Source organism: Elephas maximus, chromosome 20, assembly GCF_024166365.1.
Source record: "Elephas maximus indicus isolate mEleMax1 chromosome 20, mEleMax1 primary haplotype, whole genome shotgun sequence".
NCBI lineage: Eukaryota > Metazoa > Chordata > Mammalia > Proboscidea > Elephantidae > Elephas > Elephas maximus.
Window position 1 is genome coordinate 47,771,907 of NC_064838.1, and position 20,273 is coordinate 47,792,179.

Below are 20,273 nucleotides of genomic sequence, written 5' to 3' on the forward strand. Positions count from 1 at the left end.
GTATGCCCTCGTTATTCTTACAAAATTTATTCAAAACCTCAGTTACAGAGCAATGATATTATAAATGCTCTATTTTTCAAGGGCTTATTTATTATGACCACTGTGTGTGTGGTACTGTTACATCTCTGGGACTAGAGACCTGTGGGTGGAGGCCTTTAACCACTGGAATTCCCTTGGGAGACCATTAGAGTGGTATTTTTTTCCCTTTAGTTGGCTACAGGGTTCCCTGAGAAATGATACCTCCCTGAGGGAGAAGGTGCATGGCCTTCCCAGCTTTCTAGCCACAAAGGAACGAATTCTATGAATCCAAATTAGGAGCTCTTGCTTAACATGCTGCTAGTTAGAATGGCAACGTGAAAACGAGATTATTCTTGTATGGTTTTTCCTAGTCAGAGAAATCCCAGAGATGGGGTCTTGACTCAGCCCTGAGAGGCAAAGGCCCAGCCTGAGGCTTTCCTGGGCACAGACTCCATCACTCAATGCCAAGGCATAAGGGTAACTGGGAGTCCCCCTTTAACAGAAAACCTTACCTTTTAAGCCTGAGACTCAAAGGGTTTGCACCTTCTAACAATCCATTCCTGCCTCCCAATCATCTCGAGACATGCAAAGTGGATGCTGTGGAGAAAGGCTGCAAGAAAAGGCTTCTGACATTTGCAGGTTTGCAGAGGTTTGCTAAGGCCATCTAAATTTCTCAATCCTGTCAATCTAACCAAACTTGGTGCATCTAGGCAGCTTTTTTTTTTTTTTTTTTTGGTGTTATGTCCTTCTTTGTCAGGGGTTCTTTCTTGGGTGAGGGCAGAAAGGGGGAAAAGTGGGTTGGAGGAACCTGGTATCCAGTTTGTTGGGGCTCCCTTCCAGGAACCCTGGAGAGCCAATGTCCATGTGCCAAAGGTTCAGGGGTGGGAACCAGGAGCTGCCTTCCTCCCACCCCCACCCCGACCCCTCCAGCCTGCTCTAAACTCCCTTCCCAGGCACCTGACCCATGATCCACGGAACCATCCAGTGCCACGACTAATGCCTGGTGTGTTTTTCAGCCCAGACTTCATGTATTTTAATACTTTACACTACCTTTTACCTTTCCATGCTGTTTCCAGAGGAGACAGTCTGGTTGAGCCAGTGTCTCTGCTGACCTTTAAAACCAGCACTGCATTTAGATGCTGGGCTTCTCTCCTTTGTTTAAATAACAACAGGATCAACAAAAGTCTTTCAAATCAGATTCCCATAAGGAATTAACTGCAGAGAACGAACATATGTGTAAATACACATACATGCAAGTATATATAAACCCTATGGGGCTCTACTCTGTTCTATAGGGTCGGCTATAAGTTCAACTGACTCCAGGGCACCTAACAACAAAATGTATATATACATATATATATTTATTTATTGAAACCCTAGTGGCTAGTGGTTAACAGCTACGGCTGCTAACCCAAAGGTCAGCAGTTCCAATCCACCAGGCGCTCCTTGGAAACCCTGTGGGGCAGTTCTTCTCTGTCCTATAGGGTCACTATGAGTTGGAATCCACTCGACCGCAACGGGTTTGGTTTTACATATGTATACATATACACACACCCACATACATGTTGTTGTTAGGTGCTGTGGAATAGGTTCCATCTCATAGCGACCATACACACAAGGGATCGAAACACCGCCCGGTCCTGCGCCATCCTCACAATTGTTGCTATGCATGAGCCCCTTGTAGCAGCCACTGTGTCAATCCATCTCGTTGAGGGTCCTCCTCTTTTTCGCTGACCCTCTACTTCACCAAGCATGATGTCCTTCTCCAGCGACTGATTCCTCCTGATAACGTGTCCGAAGCATGTGAGACGTAGTCACACACACACATATATGCGTATAAATTTTTTCCGCCTTTCTTCGACCTGGGCGGGAGATCGGGTGAACCCCGCTCTCCGGCCTCCCTCCGCCCCCCGCCTCAGAAGCAGAGTCAAGTGCGAGCGCGGTTCCTTCGCTCCGATTTCCCCCGACAGCTCGCGCTACTTTTTCCGGCCATTGTCCGGTGTCCCTGGTGCTTCCTCCTCCACAGTCCCCCATCCTCCCCGGGCACTTCGCCCGCTTCCTCCCGCCAGCCGCAGTCCAGATCCGCTCCGGTCGGGTCCCTGCCAGCACGCCCTCCAGCAGCCCGCGCCCCGGGGCCCGCAGGTGCGCGCCGCCCCGCCCCGCCCCGCCCCGCCCCGCCCGCGGCCCCGCCCCGTCGCCCGCGTCACAGTGACGCGCCGCCCGCGCAGGCGCAGCTCTGCTCTCACCCCCACCGCGGCCGGCCGCCCGCTCGGTATTATGATTAGCGCTGGCTGCGGGCACCGGGCGGCTGGGAGGGAGTCTTCAGCGCCGCGGCCGCTGCGGACCGACGGCCGTCTGCTGGCTGAGGTAGGGGCCGGCGCTGAGCGCGGCGGGGCGCGGCGGCCGTGGGCGGGGGCGCGGGGCCGGCCTCGGCGCCTCGGCAGTCCCCGCGGCTCCCGGGCTGGGAGCGCGGGCCGGGCGGCCGCCGCGGGCGGAAAGTAAGTTGCGCGCTCCCCGCGCCCGGAGCCGGCCTCAGCGCGCGGCCCGGGAGGACCCGGGGCCCGGGCTGCGGCGGCCCCGACCCTGCGCGGCGGTGGCGCGGCCTGGCGGCTGGGCGGCGGCGGGGCCCGGGCGGGACCGTCACTGCGGCGGCCGGCCGCGGGTGCCCGGAGGCCCTGCCCTTGCGGCCGCGGCGGGATTGCGGCACCTCGGGAGGCGCCCGCATCCCCGCGCCCCGCCCCGGAGCGGGCCGAGTGCGGCGCCCGCGGGGCCGCGGCGCCCTGTCCGGCTCCCCGCGCTCAGGTTCCCTCAGCAGGGTGTGTTCTGTCCTCTCAATTTGTTTTCCTTTTTCAAAGGAATCTGAAGATCTGGCCGCAGCCAGGGGGTTCCTCGATAAAATGCAGCCTTACAATAGATCGGGGATGTTGTTGTCGGTAGGGAAAGGGCAACGGGGTAGGAAGGAGGAGCAGTGCCGTCCCCGAGGGAGAGCTAGGATTTTTTTTTGCTTTTGGGAAACCTCCGTTCCTTTTTGTAGTCATCGCCTGTTGATTTCTTTCTGGACCATTTTACAAAGACCTTCCTGCCTTTTACTTGGACTTGGGATCCAGGAAAGTGGCAGGCTTTCGTCCTGGGTGTTCTGGACCTCTGCTATTCCTAACAGTTGGATCAAATACAACCCAGTAGCTTCAGAGGGAGTTCGGTTCCAGTTGGGGATTTGTGGGAAATTTAGCCGTAGACTTCTTGAATCTGTAGACTTCCGAAGATACAGGACTTTTCAAACTGTCAAATTACTTTTTTTCCCCCCTTTCTTTTAATTGAGTGTATTCTCAAAAGCTGACTTTAACCGGTTTCGCATTTTGTGAAGTTTAAAGGCTTGCAAGCGATGGAGCTGCAAATGTTGGGCATCCTGGTGAATTTGCACCAAATTTCTGTCAAACATTGAATGCCTCCGTTTGGGATTCTTGTATGGGCTTGTGAAGCTGTGTCCGCAATGAGACGGTTGTCTGTAATTTATCAGGATGTACTTTAAAGCCTGGGGGTTGTCAGGGCTTATGTAATCAATTTGTTAATTTACAATCTTGATACATTGCTTCCCAGATTTATAAAATCATTCCCTTAAGGAAATCTGTCTTCAGCGTCTGCTTAAATATTTCTCTGGGAATTGGATTCCTGAAGAGGAATATACTGTACAAGTGATGATTGACAATCACTAATCAGACTATCTTCTTTAAAACAAAACAAAACAAAAAACAAAAAATTGACTGTTTTATCCAAATGTCTGTATAATTGTCCCTGTGAGGAAAAGAGGTGGCATTCCCATTTTGCAGAACTAGAAATGAGAGAAATTACATGACATTCCCAAGGTCACATGAAGCCGTGTAGGAATTGGCAGTCAGGTTCACAATGCTTGTTTTCTTAAATACTCTTATCTTCAAGGCTTTCTGGACATGGACTCTTTCAGCCTTTGGCTTTGAGTGCCACCTTTCTATCTTTTAAAATTTTGCATAATCGGTTTTTATGGTTGTGTTTGTATACAAAAATTACGCTAACTATTAATTCTTTGTGATTCTGGGTAAATTTTTCTCATTATTATTGCAGTAAGATCCATTAGTTTAAAACACACTGGAAGTCAGGAGTTGTTTTTATTTTTCTCAATCAGAAATATACATGGGGCCTTTATGGTTCAAATTTAGTCTCATAATCCTAAAAGGAAGGCTTATTAAATGTACTTATTAAAATTGAGAGGAGCCATGGTGGCTCAGTGGTTAAGGGCTTGGCTATACATGGGAAGGTTGGTGGTTCGAACCCACCAGCCGCTCTGCCGGAGGAAGATGTCAGTCTGCTTCTGTAAAGAGTACAGCCTTGGAAACCCTATGAGGCAGTTCTGTTCTGTCCTATAGGGTCACTATGAGTTGAAATTAACTCGATGGCAACGAGTTTGGTTTTGGTTTTATTAAAATTAGAGCCCTGGTGGCCCAGCGGTTAAGAGCTCAGCTGCGAACCAAAAGGTCGGCAGTTTGAATCCACCGGCCGTTCCTTGGAAGCCCTATGGGGCAGCTCTACTCTGTCCTATACGGTCACTATGAGTCGAAATCGACTGAACGGCAACGAGTTTAATGTTTTGGCTTTTATTAAAATTGAAGGGCTTTCATATTTTTAGTAGTCACAGGAAATACTATGGGTGTTTCCCTCATATAGAAAGTGAAACTAAATAGAAAAAAGTTGTTTATTTTTGGAGATATTGAGCAGCCATGGCTCTAAGCCCTGGTATAAATAAGGCATGATTTCCTCCCTGTAGCAGCTTGTCTGAACCTAAGAGCTTGTTGTATTGCCCAGAAAGAAAAGGGTGCAAGCAAACTTAACATGTGGCCAGAATTTTAGGAATTAAAAACATAACTGAGAAACTGTAAAGCCTTGGTTTAACTGCCTCCCCGCTGTTTGCTTATCAACTAAAAGACAGAGGTTTTAGCCAAGATGCTTTTGTTGAAAAACTGTTATTCAGAATTTAGGTACTTTTTGGTGTGCGTGTATGTGTAGGTAAAGTCTTAGCGCAGTTTAGGTGGAAAAGTTGCATAGATCCTAGAAGTTTTAAAGACAAATGTAACCTTTGATTTTTTATTCATGGAACCTTTGTGTGTCTGTTTTTGGGGCCCTGGGTTAGAAGGAGGAGCCTTGATGGCACCGGTAGTTAAGCACTCAGCTGGTAACTGAAAGGTCAGTGCTTCGAGCCCACCAGCTACTCTGCCAGAGAAAGATGTGGCAGTCTGCTTCTGTAAAGATTACAGCCTTGGAAACCCTATGAGGCAGTCCTACTCTGTCCTGTAGGGTTTGGGAGTTAGAGAGGGAGCCCTGGTAGCACGGTAGTTAAAGCACTCGGCTCTAACCGAATGGTCAGAGGTTTGAACTCACTGGCCTCTCTGAGGGATAAAGACGTGACATCCTGCTTCCATAAAGATTTACAGCCTTGGAAACCCTGTTGTAATCTACTAGAGGGCAGTGGGTTTGGCTTCTGGCTTGGGTTAGAGGGTAAAGAGCCCTGGTGGTGCAGTGGTTAAAAGCTCGGCTGCTAACCAAAAGATCAGTGGTTCAAACCCACCAGCTCCTCGCTGCTTCCATGGAGATTACAGCTTTGGAAACACTATGGGGCAGTTCTACTCTGTCCTCTAGGGTTGTTATGAGTCGGAACCCACTCTACAGCAATGGGTTTTTTTTTGGGTTAGAGGGTAGTAGTAATAGAAAAGTGAATAAAAACCAGCTCTGCCTTAAGGAGCTTATGGGCCATTGTGTGTGGGTGGGGGGGGGAGTTTATTGGTAGATAACCTGGGTGAACAGTAACAGTGTGATCAGATGAGTGCTGTGGTGAGGCATAGGCAAATCCCGGAGGAGAGACACAGAGATGGGGGCAATGAATAACCTGATTTGGGAATGGTTGACAGAGGTGGTAGTAGATGAGCTGGCTTGAAGGACTGGTGGAGTTCCCAGGCTGAGAAAAGGGGAAAGGGCTCAGAGGGTTCAGGAAGGATCTGAAGATAAGGCCAAGTGGTGGGGAAAGAACTTAGATCCAAGTGGGTGAAAGGGACTTGAGGGAGAGACAGTGCCGCTGCTGTTTTTCAAAGAGTTTAAAAAGGAAGGGGGAGAAGTGGGGGTAGTAGCTTAAGGGGGTGGGAGAGGAAGGGTTTTGGGTATTTTTCGTTGGGAAGAGCTGGTATAAAATTGCCTGGGCTTAATGGCACTTTGAGTGACTGTGGGCACTGGAGGAAACCCTGGTGGTGTAGTGGTTAATTGCTGTGGCTGCTAACCAAAAGATCAGCAGTTCGAATCTGGCAGGCACTCCTTGGAGACCCTGTGGGGCAGTTCTACTCTGTTCTGTAGGGTCGCTATGATTCGGAATCGACCCGGCGGCAGTGGGTTTGGTTTTGTGTGTGTGTATGGGCACCGGGACTGTGTGGATGGTCCGGAGCTGCGTTATTCACGCTGTGGGTCATTTCCTCGTCGTCTGCTTTTCTGCACGTCTCCTTCTGGTTGTGGCCCTGTGTCCGTGGGAAACCATTTCTTGCCTTAAGGGGAGGACCCTGTCTAAAGGGGATTCCTTCTCTGCCCTCCCTGAACATTTATTCTCTGCTGTCACTTCCAGAGCCTTCCGAGATTCTGCTTTGGCACCTCCAGCATCTGGCCTCTGCTCAGGTAGGCTCTTCAATGAAAAATCAGGCCTCTTTTCCCCTCCTTACTTGTCGTGTTGTGCCACTCAGCCTGTTGCTATGTGGCTACTCAGCAGTTACTTCAAAGTCGGAGGGCACCGTCTGCCAGTCCCATGTGATGTTTTAAGTTCTGGAGCATCTCTACCCAAAGCAAATACCAAACCCGTTGCTGTCAAGTCAGTTCTGGCTCATGGTGACCCTAGGTTGGATCTGTCTGTATATCTAAACACATGCCACCTCACCAACGTATTTACCTGGATCATTTAAGGTAGGTTATCAAGTCAGCACTCCAGACGCGTGGGCAGCAGGACCTGTAACTGGTAAGATCACAGACCACTGGGCCTCAGTTTCTCAGTTGTTGACATGCAGTTATCTTTCTCACACTCAAAAGAATGTCACCTCATTGAAGGCAGGGACTATGTCTTCGGTCTCTATATCCCCAGTTCAGAGTAATACATGGCGCACAGTCAGTGTTCCCAAGAAGTGCCTTGATAAAGAAACTTTAAAAATCTATAGTTTGTAGATTCATCAGCGTATTAATAGAAACCATACATATTTTAATACAGCTGGGTTGGATTTAAAGTACTTTTCAGTGATAGAATTGTAGAAGTGGAAGCAAATCTTCCCATATATACTGGCACATAGTAGATGCTCAGGAGGTGTTTGTTCCTGTCCTGTATTCCTGGTCTGAGTGAATGGCCCCACCACCTATCTAGAGTCACCCTAGGTTTCCCTTTGCCCTGCTTCCTCTGCATTAAGTTCTTCGATTCTGCGTGCAGAACGTATCTCCTCAGTTACATCCTCGTCACCACTGCCCTCTTCATTTTTTTTTTAATTCAGGTTTTTAAAAATTGTGGTACTACATTTTATACACACGCATGTATATACACATCAAAGAAAACATTTGCCATTTCAGCAGTCTTCTTGTTAATTATGTTCGCCATGTTGTTCAGCTGTCACCCTTATCCTGTACCTCATTTTTAAGTCTTTAAATAATCATTTTACCTGAAGTTGTTTTCAGTAGTCTCTTCACCTGTCTCCCAGCTTCTGGTCTTGCCCTTCCAGCCTGACCTTTACTTTGCTACCAGAGTGATTTAACTGTCATCTCTGATTGCTGCTCCCCTGCTCAGGATTCTTTGTCTTCTTAATGCCTGCCTTCATTTCTTTATTTAATAAAATGTGTCTGTGTATTTTGAGCAGATGCTGTACTCAGTTGGCCCTGGGCTACGAGGTGAATACAGCTGGACATGGCCTTATACAGTACTTATTTAGTCTGGGGGGGTGGGGGGGGGCACAGATTATTAATCACATGATCACACAAATAATATGCAACCACAATTGTGATAAAGGCCATACTGGAAGAGGACATGGTGCCGTGAGAGTGGATACGGAGGCTGGTGTGTCAGGAGTGTGGGGAGGGTGAGGGGATGCCAGGATGGTGACCTTTAAGCTGATTCCTAAAGCACGGATACCCCAATCTGAGGAATATAAACTCGTTTGCATGAAATACAAGGCTCTGTGGGTATGTGGGGAAACCCTGGTGGCGTAGTGGTTAAGTGCTACGACTGCGAACCAGAAGGTCAGCAGTTCAAATCCACCGGGCACTTGCTCCTTGGAAACTCTATGGGGCAGTTCTACTCTGTCCTATCGGGTCGCTATGAGTCAGAATAGACTCGACAGCAACAGTTTTTTTTTTTTTTTTTGTGGATATGTGGTCGTTGCCTACCTGTCTGACCTTGTCTGCTACACGCTCTTGTATTATTGGCCCAGTCACACTGAACTTTCTCAGGACTCCTTCCTGGAAAGCATCTTCCCGCCATCATTAATTTCAAGTCGTAACACAAAAAAGTGAATTTCTCTGGGATGCCTCCCTTGAACTCTCCAAGGCAGATTTAGGGGAAGGAACATCTCTTTGTGCCCACCTGCCTATCCCTGTAAGAAACTGTAAACAACTTGAGGCAGGGACCTTCGTTGTATGTCTGGTAGAGGCTTTTAGGGACCAGTTTGTTGGACCATTTGGGGATGAGGGTATTGATATCAAAATAAGATGGGAAACCCCTCTCATGTATCAAAATCTCTTGGGGGAGGCCAGTTTTGAAAAGTGGGAAAAAAAATCTTCAGGTGATGTTGGTCCCACTTCCAACCTGTTAATATGTATTATCCCATTTAGCTTCCATAATAACTCTACAGGGCGGTGATTATCTTTGTTTTATAGGTAGAATTTGTGTAACTTGTCCACTTCTAAATCCTGTGGTAGTCTTTCCACTGCACTAAGATGCTGCTCTGCATATTTGCTGAATAAATAAATTTTGATTATTTTTAAAGCATCCCTCCATGGTGAAGATAATAAGAAAAGTTGACTGTGTGGTACTTTGCTGAATTTTAGGACTCTTGCCCCAGTTCCTTCTCTGATATTCTCTCTTCCCATATGCGTTCACACATACACACGCACCCCTGTGGTTATGATATTGGCTTTTACTTTATGTTGCATGTTGTTAGCTGCTGTTGAGTCAGCCCCTGACTCATGGCTACCCCATGCACAACTGAATGAAACGCTGCCTGGTCATATGCCATCCCCATCACAGGTTGCAGATGGGACTGTTGTGATCCATGTAGCTAGGAAAAAATACTTGAAGTACATTAAACTTGGAGCCCTGGTGGTGCAGTGATTAAGAGCTTGCCTACTAACCAAAAAGACTGGCAGTTTAAATCCACCAGCTGCTCCTTAGAAACCCTATGGGGCAGTCGTCTGTCCTGTAGGGTTGCCCTGAGTTGGAATCGACTTGACGGTAGCAGGTTGTTTTTGGTATTGAACTTGGTTTAATATTCAGCCATGTTGGTTCTTCTGGTTAGAAGGATTATATTTTAGATATTTTGATGGAAATTTTACCTTTATAATATGGCTTATTTAGATAAAGTTCATTTTAGATTTAGGACAAAGGATTTGTTACAAATATTTATGGACAACTGATGAAGCTAGAATGTACTGTATTCATGAATTTCCTTTTAAAATAGCCGTAATATTGAACAGCCTTTTTTATTTAGCAGTGGACTAAAGCATAGCGATTGAAGTTTATGGTAAAGTTTAGCGTCCTGTTTTACCTCATTTTCTGCAGATTAAGGGTTACCTACCTTTTTATTGACAAAGTATTATGAGTGTACTAAAGACACTTGGGATGAGAATATCCTCTGTATGATCCAGAGCTGTATTTTGCCCTTCACTCTTCAGTTTTATGAGTATTTGCTAATCATCTTGTGGAGGAAAATGCCTTTCAGAAACATATGGAGAGGATGTAATTTGCAAAATACATTAAAATTGAAGTTTTGGGGAGGGTAAAGTTTTTAAGGAGAAAATAGATCCTGTTAAAATTTTACCTGAATTACTTACTTGGCGTTGACTGTTCTATGCCATAGGGGAGGGCCCTTGGCATCACAAAATTGTGTGCCTACTTTAAGGTGAAGTTGTTTTCAAGCTGCCGTTCCATTTTTACATGACCATCCGTTCTACCGGTCTGTCTTTTGAATGGTTGTTTGGCTGTAACCTCATTTCTCAACATATTTCAAAAAAGTTTGTAATGGAATTATTTGTTAATAGTGTGTATAAGGTGAGTCTTTAGTAGCACTAGGGAGTTTCCTCCATTTAACTGATTGCTGGGGCAAGTACCTTGCATGGCTTATCAGAATTGGAGGAACACCGAAATGTCAAGGCAGATGTATTTTAGTGCAGTTGTTCCCTTGGGAATTAGAAAGGAGGTGAAAGGAGGCATTGTATTGTTTCAGGAAGAAATGCAGGGCCAAGAAGTCAGTTGGACTTGGAGACCAACCCAGGCAGCTCTTACCTGAATGTAGATTGGAGCAAAATAAGTCTTTAACCTCTTGGGCCCTGCTTTCTCATCAGTATATGGATATGATGCCTCTATTATATTGCTGGTTGTAAGGAATTAAATGATATGACGAATGTAGCCTAGTGTGTACGTAGATTCCCAGTAATTACATTCTTTTTCCTTGTTTGAGACATGCATTAAAACAAAGCTAGAATTCTAAAATGGGCAATTGTGGCAGTCAAAGAAGTTTTTAAAAATTGAAAGAAGAAAAGTCAACTGTGATTTTGGTGTAAAGACTCATTTCTGTAGTAGATTTTTTAGGAAAGAATGTGTGTGTGTGTGTGTGTGTATGTATATATATATGACCAATGAGGCAGATTCAGTAAGTCAAAACCAAAATTGGTGTTTTATGGAACTCTGAAGTGTGCAGTCAGCTTTTTAAATGGATTCAAATTCTCTAATGGCCTTATTTCTATGTTGCTTTCATATTAATACCTAAAGGATTGTTGTCTTTAGTTGAGGCTTCCCATCAGCTCTGTGATGAGAAGAAAATGGGCTTCTCCTGGGCCATTTTCAACCCTTTAATGATATTTTAATTAAACTTAAGTATAACTCAAAGAGAGGCATGTGGTGAATTATTTAGTATTTCAGGTTTTAATTTTGAGAAGGAAAGAGTTCACGAAGCATTAGAGAGTCTTCAGAAGCAGCTCTTTCCTTACCTTACCGCGTCATAACTTCACCCAAACTGGTAGTCTCCTTTCCTAAGCCAGCTGGCCTGCCTTCGTTTACCCTTTCCTCGGGAATGATGTTCCACTGCTTCCAGTGGAAGGGTGGTCTGTAGGCTGTTCCTGTCCTTGGTGATCCTACCCTTCTTCAGTGTCCTGTACTCTTCCTTTGGAAGCTCCCTGATGGGACAGTGGTTATGTACTGGGCTGTTAACCGAAAGGTCTGCAGTTTGTACCCACCAGCCGCTCTGTGGGAGAAGAGACCTGGCGACCTGCTCCCCTAAAGGTTAAAGCATATGAGTCCCTGTGGGGCAGTCGTGCTCTGTCCTATAGGATTACTGAGTCAGAGTTGACTTTATAGCATGTAGCAATACTCTTCCTCTGACGTACCTCACCTCCGCTAACTTGCATAATTATTTCTCTCTTTTATCTGTTTTTTTTTTTTATCTGTAGACCCTGTTAACTCATTTGTAAGGTTCTAGAGGACAGGGACTGTGCTATGCTTGAGACAATTAGGGCTCAAATATATGTTAATGAAAATAGGCTCAGAGCTTCTGTTTCCTCTTCAGGCTGAAGAAATTGCATACCTTCTTGCATAGGGGAAAGAAGCAAAATATTTCATTGAGTATTCTTATTTATTAAAATTACATTAACAGGCTGTAACAAAAAAAACAAAAACCACACCCAGTGCCATCAAGTTGATTCCAACTCATAGCGACCCTATAGGACAGAGTAAAACTGCCTCCTCAGAGTTTCCAAGGAGCACCTGGCGGATTCAAACTGCTGACTCTGGTTAGCAGCCGTAGCACCAGGGTTTGCACCAGGGTTTTTCAGGGAAAATGGTTTATTCCTTAGATTTCTCATTGGAAAAGTAAATTGCATAATTATATACAGAAAGTCAAAATTTTAATAGCCTCTGCCTTTCCTGTTTTATAAAAGCAGTGCATACTCACTGCCAAAATTTGAAAAGAACAGAAAAGCATAAAAAGAAAAACAGTCTGTGATCTTACTAGTTTATCATATTGGTGTGTCTTCTATGTATGCACAGAAATTATACGCTTGTTTAAAAATTGGGATCATACACTATGAAATTTTGTATTTGAATTTTTTTACTTTGTATTGTGAGATTTTTCCCATGAGATTAAATAGCCTCCAAATACAGGAGCCTAGTGTTAACGTGGATGTGATTTAACTTCTTCCTTACTGTTGACCTGTGTGGTATTTCTGGGTTTTTTGCATGTATAATTATCACTGTGCTTTGTTGAATGTAAATATTTGTCTACATCTTCATTTCTTCAAGATACAAATTTAGTTGTGATATTATTAAGAATATTAATTATTTGAAAGCTCTTGGTATACATAGTGCCAAACTGCTTTTCAGAAAGATAGTTTGCAATCTCACCAGTGTAAGGCCATCCCCAGTGATCCTGTCTCTTAACTCCAAATGGATTAAATGTCAGGTGCCAAAATTTTTGTTTATGGATTAGTTTATTTTTTCTGTTCCCGCATTCTTTTTTGAGCATCTTTGAATGACCATCTTCTTTGCAATATCAGTAGGGAAAAAAGAAGGTGACAGGGAGTTAAAGTGAGTTTTTTACGGTGTTAATAAAAACTTAGAAAGAGAGGAGATTTAGGTTAAGTTTTTAAATTTTCCATAATGTCCAACTTAAATTCTGTTTTCCTGGCAAGAGTGAGTAGTTGTGGGTTGGCTTCAGTTATTTTGGAGTCATTTCTACACACCAGCTTTTGTTTAAGTCATTATTTATTATGTGTGCACTTCATGCCAGGATCGTTACCATACTAATTTTTAAGTCTCACTTTGCCTTAGGTGGAAATGGTGACAAGCTGAGCATTTTTCATCACTTTAAACGAGAAACAGGTCTTTTTGGGGAATTTGAGCTTATTAGCTGCGTTGCTGGTCCAAGTTTTGGGGCTCAGATGTTAACCCCTATCTCTCTACAAATAATATTACCACTCTGCCTCAGTTAATGATTCACCTGGACTCTGAATACATTTGGGCTTCTTGGTATATCCTGGGTTAAAAGTGCGCTTTACTCAGAGGGAATAAAAACCACCGAAACCAGCACTTCAGGGCAGTCTTCTGTGTTGGCAGCCCAACCAGTGCCTTGAGAGTCTAGAGCAGGCTTCTCAACTTGGCATTCCTCATCCCCTCAAAGGCCCCAAGTCCATTAAAATTGGCTACTTCGAAGAAAACTTTTAGAACATACTTTAGTAGGTAGTTGCCTTCCCTTGAAAAATACTTTCTTAGAGATTCAGGAGTACAATTTTGCCTATTAGAACATTTCCGATAGTAAATAACTGACTTACTCTTTGAATTTATAGTTCCCATTTTGAGTCGTCTAGTGGCTGCAGACTGATCCTGCGTGATGACCGTAGTGATATTCAGCCAGTCTAGTGAAAAACTGTGGACTCTGCTGTAGCCTTGGACCTGTGAACCTGTTACTGGTTTCTTTGTCTTTGATTTATAGCTTATATTGATAACTCCCACGAGGAGTAGTGCCATTCTAGAAATGTGGAATATTGTTTACTTTGGAGAAAGAACAGCAGTGGCGACTGCATGGTAAGGTTGTGCTTGTTTCCTTTGACTTGGAGGGTATTGATATTCCTTGAGGATTTAGTTCACGGTCTTCTTTTCAGCCTATACCATTTTTGTTAATTGTTATCTTTGCCATTTTGGAAACCCTGGTGGCATATTGGTTAATTTTAGGAGTAAGATTACCAAAACCAAACCAAACCAAACCCATTGCCGTCGAGTCGATTCTGACTCATAGTGACCCTGTAGGACAGAGTAGGACCGCCCCATAGGGTTTCCAGGGAAACCCTGCAGGGCATTTGTATTCTGTCTTCTAGGGTTGCTATGAGTTGGAATCAACTCGTTGGCAACAGATTTGTTTTTTTTGTTTTAATATTCATCGAGAGAGTGTAAGTTGGCTTTTCTATCGATGTACAGTTTAGCCTGATATTTCCCATGGGTTAGAATTAAAGCTTTCATTTCTTAGTTGTAAAAGATACCAGATAATTTCTGTGTGTAAGAAGCTTAAATATAGTTTTAACACAACTTTGCAAAAACTCAACTTTTAGTTATCGGCATTAGTGGGAGAGTATTGTGGCTGATTTTAAAACATCCATTTTATTACTTTTTTTTTATCTTTTGGAAAGATCTTGTATATTTGAATATTGGTGGTTTGATTTTGGAGGAGAATTTATAATATTCCAGACAAAATCTAGAAAGACTGTCGAAGTAGCCTAATTTGCCTGCCCTTTTTTGTCTGGTTCCTGTGCTTCCTCACGCCATGGATTGTTCCATGGTGGCATCCAGGCAGAGCCGTCGTTCTTCAGTGTGCTGTTTTGTACTTACTTCTGGGAGAGGTGTGAGTAGGAGACATTTGTTTTTGTTTGATCTACAGACCAGACTGTACTGGGGATGATGGCAATGAAAAGCTGAAAGTGGGTTTTGACAAGAGTAACAGAGTGCATTCCAAATTGACAGTAGGTTTGAGAGAGGCTGGTTCTACAACTGTTTTCAGCAGCTTGCAGAATGTGTGTAGGGCCACCCACACTTCCTTCCTCTTTTCCAGCCACACCCGCATGCTTCAGTTGCTTCTGCTCTCTTGAGCTAGGAGAACATCAGCATATTCTTGCAACACATACCAGCACTTGTTTCTCAAACATGAATTTCCATTTCATAAACACTCTTGGCTAGTTGGCCTGTTTCAATTAGGCCCAGCCTAGATATATGTATATGTGAGCATATACTAAATAAGAAGGCTACTTTAAAATGGCCTATTTTAGTGGTTTTGCTGTTTAAAAAAATGTCATTTTAGTAATGAAGTCATTAAAAATACCGATGTAGAATAACTTTTTAGTGCATAGAAAAATGTTCGTCATATTAAAAAAAAAAAAGCAGAGGAAAAAGTAGTTATGGAACTTACAGTATCATAGCTTTGTAAGGGAAGGGGATATAAAGGATACATGTTCAAACTTGAATAGAGATCATTCTGGATAAGATCACACATGATCTTTATTTTCTCTGTTAAGCTTTTCTGCATTTTCCAAATTTTCTAACTTGCTTTTGGAGAGATGCATTTAGAAAATAGTTATAAAACGGTGTGTGTATTTTCCCATTTTATAAAAAATTTGTGTCTAGGAATATATTATGCATAGAAAATACAGAATGCTCCTTAGAAGCAAGGATGGCGAGACTGCATCTTACATACTTTGGACATGTTGTCAGGAGGGATGAGTCCCTGGAGAAGGACATCATGCTTGGCAGAGTACAGGGTCAGCGGAAAAGAGGAAGACCCTCAATGAGGTGGATTGACACAGTGGCTGCAACAATGAGCTCAAGCATAACAATGATTGTAAGGATGGCTGAGGACCGGGCAGTGTTTCGTCCTGTTGCACATGGGCTTGCTATGAGTCAGAACTGACTCGATGGCACCTAACAACAACAGAAAATACTTCGGCAGGCTGTGTACTAAAACGCTAACAGAGGTTATCATTGAGGGTGGGATAGTGGATGTTTTTAAAGTCTCCTCTCCTTGCCAATCCATATATCTAATTGTATTTTTTCCTGCTCTAAACAGGTAACACCTTCATAATTGAAACAAAAATAGTAAAACAAAGGAAAGTGGTTGTCAAGTGAAAATAGCATGATGTAAAACATAAAGTTATATAGAGAATGATGATACCTTCGTAAAACAAAATAAAGACGAAGCTGTATATAAATATTTGCAGAAAGGCCACTGAAATCTTAATAGGGCTGGTCTTCAGTGGTAGGACAATGGATGCCCCTTTTTTCTTTCTACTTCCTGTTCTGTGTTTTCTAAATTTTCTGTAAGATTATATCACTTGGATGGGGAGAAAAATGTAAAGGAACATTCAATTATTTTTGAAAGGGTAGATCTGATAGAAAGTCATCTTAATATCATTTTAAAAGCAAATACATGTCTAATGCCCAGCTAGAGACATATATTTCTTTTTTTTTTGCTATCTTAACAGCACTCATTTTCAGTTTGGTACATTTTAGGAAACTGAACAACAGCATTTCTCTGAAAGCAAAAGGGACGATAGCTAAGTAAATTGATTCTTTCGAAGTGGAGTGGAAAACTGGGAGACTATCTGCTGGATGGGAGAGGGAGTACACACCATCATTATAGCAATGGTGGTGGTACTGGTAGTTAGTGTTTGCTGAATGCTACTCTGTGCCAGGCCCTATTCTAAATTTTTTTTACCTGTGTTAACTCATTTAATCCTTATTTCTCACATTTTCTGATGAGAAAACCAACCATACAGAGAGGTCAGGTAACTTCCTGAAGTTCTGTGGCTAGTGATTGGTGGAGCTGGGATTCGTATCCAGCTGTTGCCTTTTATAGCCAATGTCCAACCACTGGCCTACCAGACTGCCTTGCTAAGAGACAGTGGATGGAAAGAGGGTTGCTGGAAAGAGAAGCAGGCAAGGGTAGTGGAGGAGCCACCATATCCCACTTGGAGCTGAAGGACCAGGTAGGCATCCTGCTGCTGTGTGACTAGACGTAGGCCTGTGCCCATGGCTTTGCTGGCCCCATTTGTGCTGCAGAACTGTCTCCGTCTCTCCTCATCCCCTCCTTCCCTGCAGTAGACTTGTTTTCACTTCCAGAGATCACCTTTCTTGTCGCCTTTCCCCCACCTCTTTGAATTCCTTTTCCCCCAAGCTCACCTGAGTTTGGGCTTAATGATTACCCCAGTACAACTCATCTTTAATGTGTAATGTAAATTGCCATGAGATTAAGCACTCAGCTGTTAACCTAAAGGTTGGCGGTTTGAAACTACCCTGTGGCCCTGTGGGAGAAAGACCTGGCAATGTGCTACCGTAAGATTATAAAAAAAAAATAATAATAGCCAAGAAAAACCTATGGGGCAGCTCTGTTCTGTCACATGGGATCACTATCAGTCAAAAACGAGTCGAGGGCACCTAACACCAACAACAAATACGAATGTTTGGGAGTCCCTGAGTAGCACAAATATTTAAGTGCTGTACTAGGAACCTAAAGGTCAGCAGTTCAGATCCACGCAGAGGTGCCTCGGCAATAAGGCACCTTTCAGAAGGTGCTTCTGACAGGTCACCGCCTCGAAAACATTATGGAGCAGTTCTACTCTGCACACATGCGGCTGCCGAGTTTGAATCGACTTAATGGCAACTAAACAACAGCGGCAGTGTGAATGTTTAGGCCTTTCGGTTATCTGTGTGCTATTTCAGCGTAGCAGAAAGGCCTGCAGCACTACTTCAGGCAGTATTCTCGCTGTGCTGTGGCCTGCACACATTCTCTTTGTTCATAGTTATGGTTTCTATTTTACTATCAAATAGAAAGCTTCCAGTACAGAGGTGTTTTGTGTGTTTGCTGATGTTGGCATTATAATTGATTCCTGTGAGCCTGCTAGATGACAGCATGTTGGAAAGGTGGCCTTCCTTGGCTGTTGTAGTGTGTGTTTCGTGAGCCATAGAGGTTCCTGGAGATGAGGTGAGCTTCGAAGCCAGGCTGAGCAGGATTAGAGCCACGCCACTGCTGCTTATCGGGCAAGTCTAGCTTCATTGTACCTACTTTGCAGGCTTATAGTGAGGATTTTAGTGAAGTGTTCGTTTGGTGCCTATTACCCAGGAGGCATTTAGAAAATGGTGAGCACGCTGTTCATTGTGATTTTCTTTGTCTTCCACCCTGACTAAGTCATTGGAACAGACTTCCTGAGCTGTCTACGTGGAACAATCTCTCTATACCTGTTCACTCTGAAATTCTTATTTACTGAAGTTCCTTAAAGGGATTGTCATTCATAGAGGAAACAGCAGAATAGGGGGTGACTGGGCCACTAAAAAGGAGCCCTGGTGGTGCAGTGGTTAAAGCGATCGACTGCTAACCAAAAGGTAGGAGGTTCGAAACCACCAGCGGCTCCAAGGGAGAAAGATGTGGCAGTCTGCTACTATAAGGATTTAGAGCCTTGGAAACCCTATGGGGTCACTGTGAGTTGGAATCAATTCGATGGCAGTGGGCTTTTGGTTTTGGGGGCCACTAAAAACAGATTTTTGCCATTTTTATCCTTTTATCTAAATCCAGCTTTAGGCTATATGATTTTAAACAAAGTTAAACAGAACTAAACTAACTAATATCTTTTTCTTTATTTTCTTGCAGGAGGAAGACACAACCGAGAAAACATAGCGATACTAAGGATTATTCAGTATGCGGCTCGCAGGGTACGTCTTCGAGTTAGTACAAATTCACCCTTAACAATCCATAAGCCACATCGTAACGTTGACATCGATACTCAGAATGACTTTTAGGTACTGCAAGATCCTCAAGTATCAAAAATGATTTAATTATTTCCTATGTTAACACCAAATGCACATGATAGTAGGACTAGACAGTGGGCTAGTGTTTAAAAAGATGTTCAATAACAAGGATTTTTTTCCTCCCAACTTGCTGTTAATCATGACGGCTTGTTCGTAGGTATTCAATTTAATTACAGTTCCATAGACTCTAAGTAGGGATACTGTACAAAAAGCAAATTTTTTGATAGTACAAGTGATTAATCATTTTACTATATGATACTTTACGATTACGAAGTGACGCTGTTCCTTCCCTGTGAGCTCCCTAGTAGATGAGAAATTATTTCATTGCGCCCCTTTGCTGGCACAGGTCTGGGAAGTGATTATCTCTGGGTATCTGAGACCCTGAGAAAAAGATTTTCTCATTTATTACTTTTATAATTAAATAGTTTTAAATAAAAACCAAAACTCTGATTTGTTTATGAAAATCTAATTTATATACCATTTGCCAGGAACACATCTAAACTAAAATGATGCATGAAAAGAACAAAGATTATATAACTTGAAGGTGATCTGAAGTCTGTTTTGAAAGGTAATGTTGCCTGTGCAAGCTTGTACAATAGAAACATAGACTTGGGAAGAATTTTAAGAATAGTTATTTCCCTGATAATTAATTGAAACTGAAGATTTAAGATAACTTTCTGCCCAATGGGGTTAGCCTATAATTTTATTTTTGAAAATTAAATGTACCTGAGTTAAAGCTTCTTTTGGGTAACTACTGACTAAAGAAAGCAAGGCCTTCCTTTCCATTTGGATTTTCCTTTTAATCCTCTCATTGAAATAATATATTAACTCAGAGACAGGGCTGATACACAGTATAGAGGAAATCTGCTTTTTCTCCGCCACCTGTAAATTGTACTGGTTTCTTATTTTAAAATCCTAGTAGAAGTATTAATAATTTTGTTTCGGTTCAGGGTGTAGCACATTGGTTAAAAGCACAGACTTTGGTGTCAGATGGCCCTGGGTTTGAATCCCAGCTCTGTTACAGGCTGGCCCTGTGGGCTAGGCCAGGTTACTTTACATTTCAGTGTCTCAAAATGGGGCTAAAGATCCCTTTCTCTGAGGGCAGTTACAAAGATTAAATGAGGATAATGTGAAGCATTTTTGGTGCATGACTGGCATGTCATAGTGAATGGTAGTTGCTATTTATTATTCTAATAGTTACTAAAAAAAAAAAAAAGTAGTAAATTTATTAACATTGGGTTTTTAAGTTAATGGTATATACATATTTTAAGGTAGCCCTAGTTATGTGATTCAGATAATTTCAGTTTGCATGTGAGAATGACCTTATGCCTCTTTGATAGTTGGTTTTTAACTCTTAAGATATTATCCTAAATGTAACATCCTTTGGTATAGTCAGAAAGTTTATAAGAGTATAGGCTTTGACATAAAAATTAGGTTTTAACTCTAGCTTCAACATTTAATATGTTATTTATAGCCAAAATGGAGCCTGTTTCCTTGACTCTAAAAATGGGATTAGTACCTAGGATTGTAAAGATCCAATGAAACAATCCAGTTTGGTGCAGTTTGTACAAATACAGACATATAGTAGGTTTTTAGTAAAATGTTAGATTTTCTTCTATTTTAAGTAAAATTGAGATTTAAAGGAATTTAATGATAATGCTTTAAA

At 43.0% G+C, this 20,273-nt stretch overlaps 1 protein-coding gene across 4 annotated transcripts in view; it reads left to right on the top strand.

Moving 5' to 3' along the window:
- The first annotated feature begins 2,249 nt into the window (after nt 1-2,249).
- The window catches only part of SNRK (SNF related kinase), a 68,543-nt gene continuing 50,519 nt past the window's right edge, over nt 2,250-20,273 (top strand). Inside the window, exons 1-3 of one of the 4 annotated variants that reach the window (XM_049861929.1) lie at nt 2,250-2,385; nt 6,653-6,702; nt 18,450-18,598. The gene's annotated coding sequence lies outside the window, so the exon portion shown is untranslated. The remainder of the gene's footprint in view (nt 2,386-6,652; nt 6,703-18,449; nt 18,599-20,273) is intronic. The other 3 variants (XM_049861927.1, XM_049861928.1, XM_049861926.1) reach the window with 3 other exon arrangements.